The sequence below is a fragment of the Mastigoproctus giganteus genome, chromosome 12 (assembly GCF_048544385.1).
Source record: "Mastigoproctus giganteus isolate SK-2022 chromosome 12, ASM4854438v1, whole genome shotgun sequence".
NCBI lineage: Eukaryota > Metazoa > Arthropoda > Arachnida > Uropygi > Thelyphonidae > Mastigoproctus > Mastigoproctus giganteus.
In genome coordinates, this window is record NC_143586.1 from 112,203,421 (window position 1) to 112,216,164 (window position 12,744).

Consider the following 12,744-nt stretch of genomic DNA (forward strand, 5'->3'; position numbering starts at 1 on the left):
AAGATTTTTAGGGAAGAGGATGCCAGAAGTGTACCAAATTATAATGAGGAATGAAATGATTTTGTGATACCTGTGAGGAAAGTGGACACAAATTCAAATTGAGGAAGGATTGGTTGCAGGATAAATGAGTGGAAGTTTACTGTTTGCTTTCAGCCAGTAGGTGGTTGGTAGTTCGAAGAAACTTCCATCTGTTTTGTGGAACTGGATAGTTTAAATAAATTCAAACTATTCGAGGGGATGGACAGGTGATGTGGGGATTTTTTTTTTTTGGTTGATGCTTTAAGTTTGTTTTCTTGTTTCATTTGTCACTACTAATACTAATAGGAATTGTTCTTCTCTTTCTCTTAGTTACAGATCAATGTTGAAAAAAACCCATGAGTTAGGATTGAATTTAAAAGTGTCTGCAATTCTGCCCAGACATGATAGGAGGGACATGTGATGGGAGCCTTGTTGATCAATTCGGCTCTGGAGAGATTGTGCAAGCAAGGCTCAAGGGGTAGAATTTTTCTCAACCTGGTCTGTGCTTGTTAACAGGAGAGACTGCTTCTACAGGGATGGGATACACTTAAATAGAAAGGGTGTAAGAATATTTGCTGATGCTATCGAGGCAGAGTTAAGTGGGTCGGAAAACTGCTAGCTTAGGGGAATACACGGACTAATAGATTAACAATAGCCACTGGAAGAGGCGAAAGTGATTCTTGCACTGCTTCTATTGAAATGAAATTGAGCAGCAGCCTGGAAAGCAAGGCAATGGGGATTTTCAGGACTGCTGGGAGTCATAGTGGAACAAGTAAATACATGGGCTGCATTAGGGTAACTAACAGTAGAAACAGGTGCATATATACTTGCATGTACACCAATGCTAGGAGTATAGTTAATAATTTTGATGAGCTTGAAGTGCTAGTCAAGACATCAAAGGCAGATATTGTTGGGATATCAGAGATGTGGTGTCACACAGACATAAGCAGTGCAGAATTGGAATTTGGGAAGTACAATGTGTACAGAAAGGATAGACAGGAGAGGAAGGGAGGAAGGGTTATACTGTTAGTTAAGAAACACATAAAATCTAAGGAAGTGCATCCAGTGATGTTGGTGGACAATGCAATGTTGAGTCTGTTTGGTGTGACATAAGCACTGGGAAAGGAAAAAATGAGAGTAGATGTATGTTATAGGCCTAATGAATCTGATGAGTATAATGAGCAATTGTGCAGAGAAATAAGAGTGGCCAGTAAATCAGAGTGTCTTATAATTGGGGGATTTTAATTTCCTAGAGATTGACTGGAATTTGTGGGTTGGTCACTCACACACACTAGCAAGGCTTTTGTGGATTTATTGGATGATTGTTTTCTACAGCAGCACGTTCGGGAGGTAACTAGAGGGTTTGTTATTTGGTTTTTAGGAGCATTAGCAACTAAGGCCATATTGCTCCGGGGATATGCGGTTGTCATTCCCTGACCTTTCCGCATCCTCCGTATTTGGTGGTCACGGGCTCAAACCCCGGTCTAATCAAGAAGCGTGTGTGCTACGCTCTGCTGCTCCTGCCCACCTGGCTACGGAGGCGACCGCAACTAGAGGGAGTAATACTCTTGATCTGAATATCAATACTGATTCTTCATGCATTAAGAATCTGCAGATAGAGGAACCACTAGGTGGCAAATGATCACAGTGTGCTGAAGTGGGATTTACTCAAAGAGGTAACTACCATCAAGGGTAAAAGGAAAGGGTTTTTGCTTTCGTAAAGGTGACTACAGTAGTCTGAGACATTATTTAAATTCTATATGGTGGGACCAACTGATGATGTTACCAACAGCAAATTCAAAATGGGAAGCATTCAGAGATTTAATCTTAGAAGCTACTAGGCTTTTCATACCAAATAAGAAATATTGTTCAAGATTTAGGCCTAAATAGAAGTCAGATGAACTAATTAGACATGTGGCAGAGAAGAAAAACACATGGGATACATATAAATTAACAGGTGACACAGAGGCCTATGATAGATATAAGCAGGTCTGTAACCAAGTCACAAAGGAGGTTAGGTAGGCAAAGGCAGATTGCGAGAAATGTTTGGCAAGGGATGTAAAGAAAAACAGCAAAGAGTTCTTTACTTATGTAAACTCTAGAAGGAAGGGGATGAATCAGATTGGTCCACTTGATATCGATGGTTCAACTGTTGATGATCCTGCTCAGGTAGCTAACAAATTAAATGAATATTTTGCATCTGTTCACACATCAGGAGTTATTCAGGGAGGTGAATGCCAGAGGTGTATTAAACTCTTGTAGTAAGCTAGATAATCTTGTAATAACTGAGAGTAAATTGGAGGAGAAATTGTTGAAGATAAACATAACAAAGGCACCTGGGGTGGATGGAATCTATCCAGTTATACAGGGTTTTTTCAAAAGTGATGGTCAATAGTTTAAAGGTGAACTGTACAGACTACAATATGCAAAAAAAGCCTAGTAAAGCCTGGGTTCTTAAGTGAATTGTTTTTGAGATATTGCACAGTTCTAGTTGGGATCCACCACTGACAAGGTGAACTGTACAGAGTTGGGATCCACCACTGATTTGTTTGTTTAGGTAAGGTTAGTGGTTTTGAACCAGGGTGCCGAAACAACATTCTTGGGGGTGCCATATAATTTGGGTTTAAGTTACTTAACATTATTATTATTATTTTTAAATTTATATATTTATTTCATTATAAAAGGGTACAATATAAAGGGTACGGTACAATATCCATTGTACCGGATCTTTTTAATTTTGTGGTGATCTATAATTGATCTTTATTTAGTACCTCTATGTAAAGAATAAAATTATTGTATAGGTATATATTAAAAGGTCGAAAACCACTGTGTTAGGTATTTCTTTTGGCCTAGGGGTGCCATGATAAAATTACTGATGATAAAATTACTAAGGGCGCCGTGAACCGAGAAAGGTTGGGAACCTCTGGGTTAGATTATGCTCATTCTCTCCATTTCCCCTTTCTCAATGCTCTGAGACATAGCAGGCATACTAATACTTGTCAAAGGATAGTCACCATGGAAAGAGGTTACAGCAACAAAGTGTATGCTGACGTGCACTTCACATATAGTAAAGCCAATGGCAGTGCACTCGAGGCTGCACGTTTGTACGAAGAAGCATTTCCCTGCCAAAGGCAGCTCAACAAGCACACATTCATCAGGGTACATCAACGCCATAGAGAACGTGGATGCTTCGCACATGGAGTATGAGCAGGTAGGCCCAGAAGCATAGCACCTGATGTTGAGAAAAGGGTGTTAGAAAGAACATCCTGTAACGTGTAACATCTGTAAAAGCCTGTGGTGTTGAAACCAAAAGTTAAAAATTGTATTATCTTATGTTTAATAAAACCACCCTTAGCAAAGGATTCCCAGCTTTTTGCTAAACTAGTGCTGCCATAGTCAGTGGCTGATCTTAACAGAAAAGGTGCATAATCTTGAAAACGGTTCATTTGCGGCCCGATGCTCACTGGGACTTTTTTTGCTTATTTTAGTTTGTATTTTTCACCTTTAAATTATTGACCATCATTTTTATATTCCTTTGCTGCCTCCTTCAAGTATTAAAGGAGGCAGCAAAGGAAGTAAGCAAACCCTTAGCCATAATTAAGAGAGCTTCCTTGGACTCAGGAAGGTACCCATGGACTGGAGATGTGCAAATGTGACCCCAATCCACAAAGATGGATCAAAGGGGGAGACAGGTAATTACAGACCTGTTAGTTTAACTTCTGTTCCAGGGAAGTTAATGGAGGCACTGGTTAAAGAAGCATTGCAGGATCATCTAGACAAGACTTCAGTTATAGCTTGGACACAGCATGGGTTTGTTAAGGGGAAGTCTTGTCTGACCAATTTGATTGGATACTATGATGTAGTCACAAAGGAACTGGATGCAAAGAATAATCTTAGAAAGGCTTTTGATACTGTTGCACATGGAAGACTGCTGCACAAATTGGAGCAGTATGGCAATGGAAGCAAATTGCTGCTATGGATAAAGGGATGGTTGAGTGGGAGAAGACAGAGGGTGGTAATCAATGCACACTGCTCTTCGTGGACTAATGTTATTAGTGGAGTTCCCCAGGGTTCAGTGTTGGGTGCATTGTTGTTTTCTGTATTCATTAATGATATTGATGATGGTATATCAAGCTTAATGTCCAAGTTTGCAGATGATACGAAGGTCGGCAGGGTTGTTAATGACATTAATGACAGTAGGTATGTTTGTGTCAAACGGCACCTGGGATTTCTCCCAACTCTGCGTGTGTTTCGCTGTATCAAGGACAGTACACTGTCAAGCCAGATACTTGAAAGTGTGTGTGCTGCACAGACACAGCCCACATACTTGAAAGTGTGTGGGCTGTGTCTGTGCAGTGTGATATGTTGTGCCCATTGTTTGACCGGCTTATTGGCTGCCAGGCCCCTAGTGAGGCCTGACGTTGCCCATACACTGCCACGTGGAGGCTAGCCGGGTTTATCCAGTATCACAACAAATTGCTCTGCCAGGTCCTGCCACCTAGTTTTCTGGGATTTCAGTGGCTAGGACCTTAAAAAAAAAATTACGCATTTGACATTAGTGCTTAATGGAATTGCTGTTTGGAAATCGCTGGTTGGGGTTGAACGCTAAAGAGATGTGTTAAAGGCCTAATAGGTTGGGCAAAATTTTGATGTTATTAAATTTAGATGTGAGGCTATACGCTAGATAAAAGCTAATAGTGTTTGTTGTCTTAGAGATTTAGATGAAACCAGTGGAATTTAGACGTTGATTACAATTTGGCGGCATTGTTAAGGATGTACCTTGGTCGATTTAGTGAGAGGGGGGGGGAATTTGTTGGTAGGTTTAAAGTTTTTTATGCTGTATGAGGGTAACCAACTATTAACAGCTGTCAATCGTAAAATTCATTTATAAAAGTAAACTTGGGGAATTTGATTGCACCTATATTGATTGTACATTATGTTTAATGTAGTTAAAATGACTAAGTGAAATAATAGGGCGATGGTTTGAAGTTAGTTATTTTAGCGGCATGATACCAAGTTAATTAATAGGATTGAAACACTTTTTACATAGAGTTTAAACCTCCTTATTTCTTTTTTGGAATAATTATAGGGCAAACCTACAGATTTTGGGTACAAGTCGATCTGGTGAGTATGGGCTGGGCACACCTAGGGTCCTGAGCTGGATATCATCATTCTTCTCTTGGTGATTCCCTTCTACTTTTGACGCTCTCTCAGTCAGGGTAACTCGGGTAATTTTTTTTTTTTTTTTTTTTTTTTTTGGCTGTTGCAGCATAAGCCTCAGGCTTCCTTGCATCCTGTGGCTGATAATAATAATAATAATAATAAGACTGAAAACTGGGGGTAAAACAGATAGAAGAGTAGGGATGATAGAGTAGGCATCTCCAAAGAGGTCAGTGGAGACGAGACCCACCAGGCGAAGTATGGGGGGTAGGCTGGGAGGAGAAGAGACAGAGATCCATCTCCCCCCCACTTGGGGATGGGGTTTTAAAGGGAACCAGGGTAGAGTACCCAGTTCAGATCGCCAATGGCGTGTTGCAGCAAAGCCGCAGAATGTCTTCGTCAGTGTCATGTCCAAGCAGTGTCGAATCCGGTATGAAGGTCAAGCTGCCTATCCCGCTCTGTTGGTGGGATATGTTAGCTGGCAGTGGGGAACCCACCAGGCGAGGGGGTGGGAGAGACACACATTTATTTCATTCATAATCTGCATTCTCACTCTACTTGCATTTTATATATATATATATATATATATACAGGTTGATTCACTACCAGTGCGACAAACTTGCAGAAGGTGTAGGGGGCACAAAGACGAATCGCATTGCAGGTTCAGAAATGCCTTTGTCATGCGGGAGGTCGCGTGAACAAAGAAGCAAAGAAAAAGAACAGAAACAGCAACTCGTTAGTGTAACAGAAATCATTTTAATGACAAGTTTTACATTGGCAAAAAGCCATGCTACAGAAGGTGTTCGAAAGTTCGACCAGAAGCAGTCACACAGGCTTCACAGCACCGCCGCATGGAATCCCTAATGTTCTGGAAGATTCCTGGCGTGTCTCGAATCTCTTCGGCAGCTACAGAGATGCGAGCGATGAGGTCTTCAACTGAATCATCGGGGGTCATGTACACCAATGTCTTCATTTGACCTCAGCAGAAGAAGTCCAGGCATGATAGGTCCGGCGATCTAGCAGGCCAATGAACTGGACCACCACGACCTATCCAATGCTGTCCAAATGTAACATTTAGGTGTTGGTGGATGTCATTGGTGTAATGTGGGGGAGCCCCATCATACTGGAACCACATTAAGTGGTGCAATGACTGAGGAACATGTGCTTCTTCAATAAGTTCGGGCAGGACTTGCTGTAGAAAGATCAAGTATGCCCTACCGTCCAGACAAGGGGGCAGAAGGTACGGTCCAATGAGGTGGTCTCCAACAATGCCAGCCCAAACATTGACAGAGAAACGACGTTGAGTTGCACATGTTCGCGTACCATGGGGGTTCTCCAAACCCCACAAATGGGCGTTATGTTGATTGAAGGTTCCCTCTCTTGTGAAACTTGCCTCATCCGTGAACAATACGGATGCAGCAAATGTGCTGTCTGCCGCACTCTGTTGAAGAAACCAAGTAGCAAAAGTCCTCTGGAGTGGATAATCCACAGGCTCCAATGATTGGACGCGTTGCAGATGGTTTGAACTCATTTGGTTTGTTGACAGTATCCTCCATACAGTGGATTGGGAAATACCCAATCGTTGGCCTATCGCTCGAGTACTCGTACTCGGATTGCCTTCTGCAAGACGTAGGACATTCTCCTCATTGTCTGGCGTCCTTGTCGTTTGCTCTCGATTCATGGTACCTCTCATGAAACAACCAGTCTCACGTAACCTTCTGTGCACACGTGCGAAAATCTTATGATGAGGAGCACGCCTGTGTGGGAAACGTTCCTGGTACAAGCGCAGAGCGGTGTACCCATTACAGTCTGCAGCTCCATACGCGAGGTGCATGTCGGCCAGTTCAATGTTTGAGTACTTGTCCATCCTACTGCCTCGGGAACCGGTTCGCAAATACTGACTTCCAGCGGGATTGCTGTTCACGCGACCTCCCGTTCAACGTCCTCTATCGCATGACGAAGGCATTTCGGACCCTGCAATGCTATGTGATTTCGATTCGTCTTTGTGCCCCCTACACCTCCTGCAAGTTTGTCGCACTGGTAGTAAATCACCCTGTATATATATATATATATTTTTTTTTTGCAGGCCAGGGGAGAATGCAATGATAGTGTTTATGTGGTTAGTAAATGTTTGTTAGTACAGTATATGAAAAGTAATGTAAGTTATTTTTAACTTTGTATTCTTTCAGCCAATTACATTTGCTCTTCCACTCATTCCCATTCATTCTCTCTTTTTCTTATGCTAGGTCACTCTTTCTTTCACCAAAACTGCCATTTATTCCCTTTTACCATAATTGCTAGTTCACTCAGTGCCCAGCCTATTCATTCTATCTTTCATTTTCATTAATTCATTCTTCTTTCATTCTACATTGAATCCCCTTGCTACTAGCTTACTGATATTTTTCAGTTAATCTGCTTCCCTGGCTGCCTGTACATCTCCCTCTCCTGCATGGTTACTTGTTTGGTGTGGGGCCCCAGGTTCCTACACATGGGAGGGTAGTCCTGGGGAGTTTTGTTATAACAGGTTTCTGTCAGGGTGCAGAATACTGCTGTCCTAACAGTTTTTAAGTCATCGTCTGGGTGTGGTGAGTAACTTGGGCAATTTTACTATTGATTATTGTCTAATTGCTGGGGGAGCTGGATTGCCATTCTTTGGATTGCTCTGTGTATTTCGAATACTTTCTGTGTGAAAGATGTGAAAGCTTTATAATTTTGCTCTTCTATGATGAACAGATGTTCTTCTCCCCTGGGAAGGGGACCAATCTGTGCTATTAGCTCTGTTCTGGGGGTGTCATATATTATACATTCATATAGAATGTGTGCCCAGTCTTCACTTTTGCCACAGGTGCAGTTTGGGTCATCAGTCAGGCCTAAGGAGGTTAGTTTCACCTTTACGGAGCTGTGACCTGTCAATATAAATGTTGTAAAAAGTCCAGGGGCATACCACTTAGGTGGCTCTGGGCTAACCATTGACACCTGTGGCAGAAACCGTTTGGTAACCAGACCTCTTGTTTCCTGCTCCCACTTTGTTTGCCATAGCTCATGGAGCTTTGTGGCTATTCTTTTTCTTTCATCATTGAAGGTGTTGGTTGTGTCAAGGGCTATCCCCAGAAATTCTTTGGATATGCCCTTTTTAAATCTATAATATAAGCCTCTTTTGACTACTTCCAGGTAAAGTGGGAGAGTTCTGGCCAGCAACTGTAGTGCAGGTGTGCTTACTGTGCGACATGCTCTGGTAATAGTGAATAGTATCGTCCTTTGTATTGATTCTAATTTATTCCTATTCCTTACTATGGCCGAGCGGATGAACCACGCACCGGCTCCATAGGTGATAACACTGCCAGTGTCTTTCTTTTGAGTCCCCAGTCTGCTCGACTGATCCTGGCAATCATACCTGCATAATTTCTCACTTTCTTCGCCAAGTTGATCAAATGGGGGTAAAAAGTCAGATTTGAATCAAAGACCACTCCAAGATATTTTAGTTCTGTTACCATTTTTATAGTGGTTGTGTTAATTTTGATTTGTGGACGTCTGCTTATGTCCAAATTGCCTTTTAAAAATATTTGTTTGGTTTTTTCAGGTGATATTTTGAGCATGTGCATTTGTGCCCACTCCTGCAGCTGCAAGAGGGCGGAGTTTGCTCTTTGCTCTACAACCACTCGTGAGTTACCTTTTAAAGGAAAATCATGTCATCTGCAAAGGCCAGGCTTTCCACGGGGCCCAGATCCAAGGCCAGAAATTCTTCCAGAACAATGTTCCAAAAGAAAGGGCCAAGGATTGAACCCTGTGGGCAGCCTTTATTCACAGAGCGTGTCAGTTCTTAGAACCTTGTGCGTATTGAGACACTTCTGTCTGTAAGGTAGCTGTTTATTACCTTATAGAGGTTTTGTGGGGCATTTGCCTGGCAGTCTTCTAAGGACACTAGGCCACCAGAGTGAGTCAAATGCCCCAGCAAAGTCAATGGAGATTGCCAGCATATATTTCTCCTCTGTGTTTTTAACTGTTGTCAGTAGGTAGTGCCTGGCATCCTCCGTGGAATTGCCCTGCTTAAAACCGTACTGATTGTTGGAATGCAAACCTGCTTCTGTGTAATATTGAGCTAATCTGCTATATATTAGTCTTTCATATATTTTCCCTAGTACAGGGAGTAGGGCTATTGGTCTATATGATTTGGGATCAGCAGGGAGTTTTTCAGGGTTTTTCAGAATTAATCTTAACACTGCTTTTTTTTTCCATATTTTTTGGAATATACCTTCTGTCATATGGTTATTATATAGTGCTATTAATTTGTCTGGTGCTATTTCTGCTAATTTTTTGATAATCCCAACCTCTAAGAAGTCAAAACCTGGGCATTTATTGTTTTTAGATAGTGCTATTTCTAAGTCTTGTATGGTGAACAGAGGTTCAATATTGGCATTGTCATATTCAGTGTTTTGTTTTATAATGTTTAGCTGGGTGGGGTACTATACTGACAGTGGTAGAGAGTAAAAAGGATATGGGGGTCATTGTGCAGGCAGATATGAAGTTTTCTGAGCAGTGCAGATGGTCTGCAAGAGTAGCTCATGGTGTCTTGTCAATGATATACAGGAATTTTTCTAGCAGAGATAAGGAGGTGATTATTCCCTTGTATAAGGCAATGGTCAGGCCACACCTTGAGTACTGTATACATGTCTGGAGGCCTCATTTCAAGAAGGATGTAGAGCTGCTGGAACGAGTACAGAGAAGGGCAACAAGACTAGTGAATGGAACAAAGGGTTGCTCTTACGAAGAAAGGCTTAAGTTTTGCAAATTACAGTGTCATTACAGTGTCTGGAGACTGGGCACCTTCGAGATGATCTAATTGAGGTGTATAAAGTCTTGAATGGTTTGAGCATGCTCAATGCTGATGGGATTCTTCCTTTTGCTCAGAATAATCGCCTGAGAGGGCATAAATTCGAATTGAGGAAAGACAGTTGTAGGATAGATGTGCGGAAGTTTGCCTTTAGCCAGCGGGTGGTCGATTGCTAGAACAAACTTCCATCTGTCGTTGTAGAAGTTGATAGCTTAAACAGATTCAATACAGAACTAGACAAACATATGGAGTGAGGGGATGTGTGAAATGAGAAGGGTATGTGTGTATTTTTTTTTTTTTTTTTTTTGGCTGATGCTGTGTAAGCTTGCTTTCTTGCATTATGTGCCCTTGCTAATGCTTAATTCTAATGCTATTAGATTGCCTCTATCCAATTATATTGAAGAGAAGCACCAAAATAGCTAAACAAACCTTTAGCCATAATTATGAGAGAATCTTTAGATTCAGGAAGACCCCCCCCCCTATTGATTGGAGATGTGAGAACATCTCCCCAATCTACAAAGGGAGATCAAAGGATGAAGAGTAACTGGAGCAGGGTAGCATTAGGCACAAGAGTTACTGCTATGGATAGAAGGATGGTTGAATAAGAGGAGACCAGTGGTTATCAATGAGTACATTCTCTTCTTCAAGTAATGTTATTAATGGAGGCTCCCAGGATTCAGTGCTGTGCCCATTGTTGTTTTCAATATTTATTAATGATAATGATGAAGGCATATCAGGCTTAATGTGTAAGTTTGTTTGCAGATGATAAATATGTTTACGAGGTGATTAGTGGCAAATCAAAGCATAGTACTGCAACAAGACCTAATAAAATCAGGTATATATATGCTAAGAAGTGCCACTTGAGATTTAGCATTAATATATACAAGCTAATAAATTCAACAAGTAAATGGTGTAACTTCTCTTCTTTCTTGAAACTTTCATGGCTACTCTACAAAATGGCATTTGAGTAGCAGCCTTTTCCATACACACACAGCAAACATTCTGTTATGAATTTATTCTCGTTCCTGCCCTTGTGCAGTTAAAAAAAGTGTTGCGCAGGTCTTTTCTCCGTTGTAGTATAAACTTGCTAGGGTTCCAACAATTCTCAGTTATGGTGTGATGTGTCAGTTAGGAATAAATGTTCTTTGCAAGAGTTACACTAATATTTGCATCCGGAGAAACCTGGCTTTCATGTAATCGTCTAGCAGTTAGTTAGGACAAATCCCGTGTTCTGAAAACTAACCCAGATGGACGTTGAGCTAGTCTGCAACATCAAAGATTGCGTTGTGTGATTTTCACCTTTGACTCCTTTCTATTTGATTAGAATCAAAAGCGCCGCCTTAACAGTTCTTTATCAGTAATCCATTCAAAGAAATCATGTGTCATCAGAGAGTAATCAATAGGCAAAAATTAGCAAACAAAACATGGTTTATTAAACATACTAAATTGTTACAAAATACAGTTAGACAAAACAGTGTATAAGGCTTTAGTAAAATAGCCTTGAGCTTTTATACCTTTACATATTTAGGTAACCAACGGATTAATTAATAATGGTATGGGTTTGCAAATTGTTATGTTCTTCATGAACAATCGACAGCCAAAGTGCGTTCATACATCGCGTAGCTGACGAATATTACACCACATTGGTGGAACATGTAAGATTGTAGGCCATGATTAATATTCAGTCTTACTATTTAATTATAATATTCAGTTTTAATGTTAATTAGGATTATTCAGTTTTAATATTTAATTATAATTAATTCTAATTAAATAACGTCCGGTATTCATGTACAAGTTACAGTATCTATTAAATATGAAATGCTAAGTAAAATAACAAAACTCTCATCAAAGTATGAGTGTGCGTGAGGATCGATGTCTTTAAGCACATAAAAAATATATAAAAGGGGGGGATGGAAGTATGTTCGACTTAGCGCAATTAAGTTCTGTTTATAATTAAATAACGAGGGTTAACTTACCCGAATAATTCAGCATCGCCTCAGGAACTGTAGTTACCGGACAGTAGTTCATCTCGATTCCTTCCTATATCTCATTAACGAGTTTTTAGCCTTCTTCTTCTTCCGACTTTTCGTTTCCCCTTCTTAAGAATATTTTCTTCACATTCTAAAAAAGATTATCATTGCGACGGCTCTCTATCTTAACAAAATCCTAACTCAAACTCCGCTAACTGCCCTTACAAGTCACAGCTCTTTCACTGACCAACTCTCACTGTCCAAGGCTCGGCTCCAACTACCTCGAACTCCGACTTCAACTATATCCACACCCTAACTGTTAACCGAACTTCCTTCCCCCCTATTTCCCTTCTAGTTAGTTTCGTCAAACGGAAAAACATCTGGGGAACTGTATTTTTACAGCGTTCAGACTCAACCGAAAATCCGATTTATGAAAGTCGTTGAAAGAATTACATGTTTGTATGAGGTTCGCACAAAGCCAAAACGGACATAAAATCGTCTACTCCGACACAAGAAACTATGAAATAATAAACACTCTGCTGATGCCTGAATCAAACACAATACTAGTAGTGTTCTCCGAAAATGTAACTCCCCTGTTTTTTTTTATGACCAGTGCCTCGACTTTTCTGTTTTCGGTCAACAATACACTCGGACACTTGCCCGGTCCAACGAATAAATAACGTACGGCAGGCGTCGGACGGTGGTTTTGGAATTTCGTGGGTGCGGCTCTGCTCCCATGCGAAAGCGAAAGTAATTCTGCCTTCT

The 12,744-nt window shown here is 40.9% G+C and overlaps 1 protein-coding gene across 5 annotated transcripts in view; it reads left to right on the plus strand.

Moving 5' to 3' along the window:
* LOC150077345 (C2 domain-containing protein 5) overlaps positions 1 to 12,744 on the plus strand; it is a 992,151-nt gene that overhangs the window by 123,787 nt on the left and 855,620 nt on the right. The window lies entirely within an intron of this gene.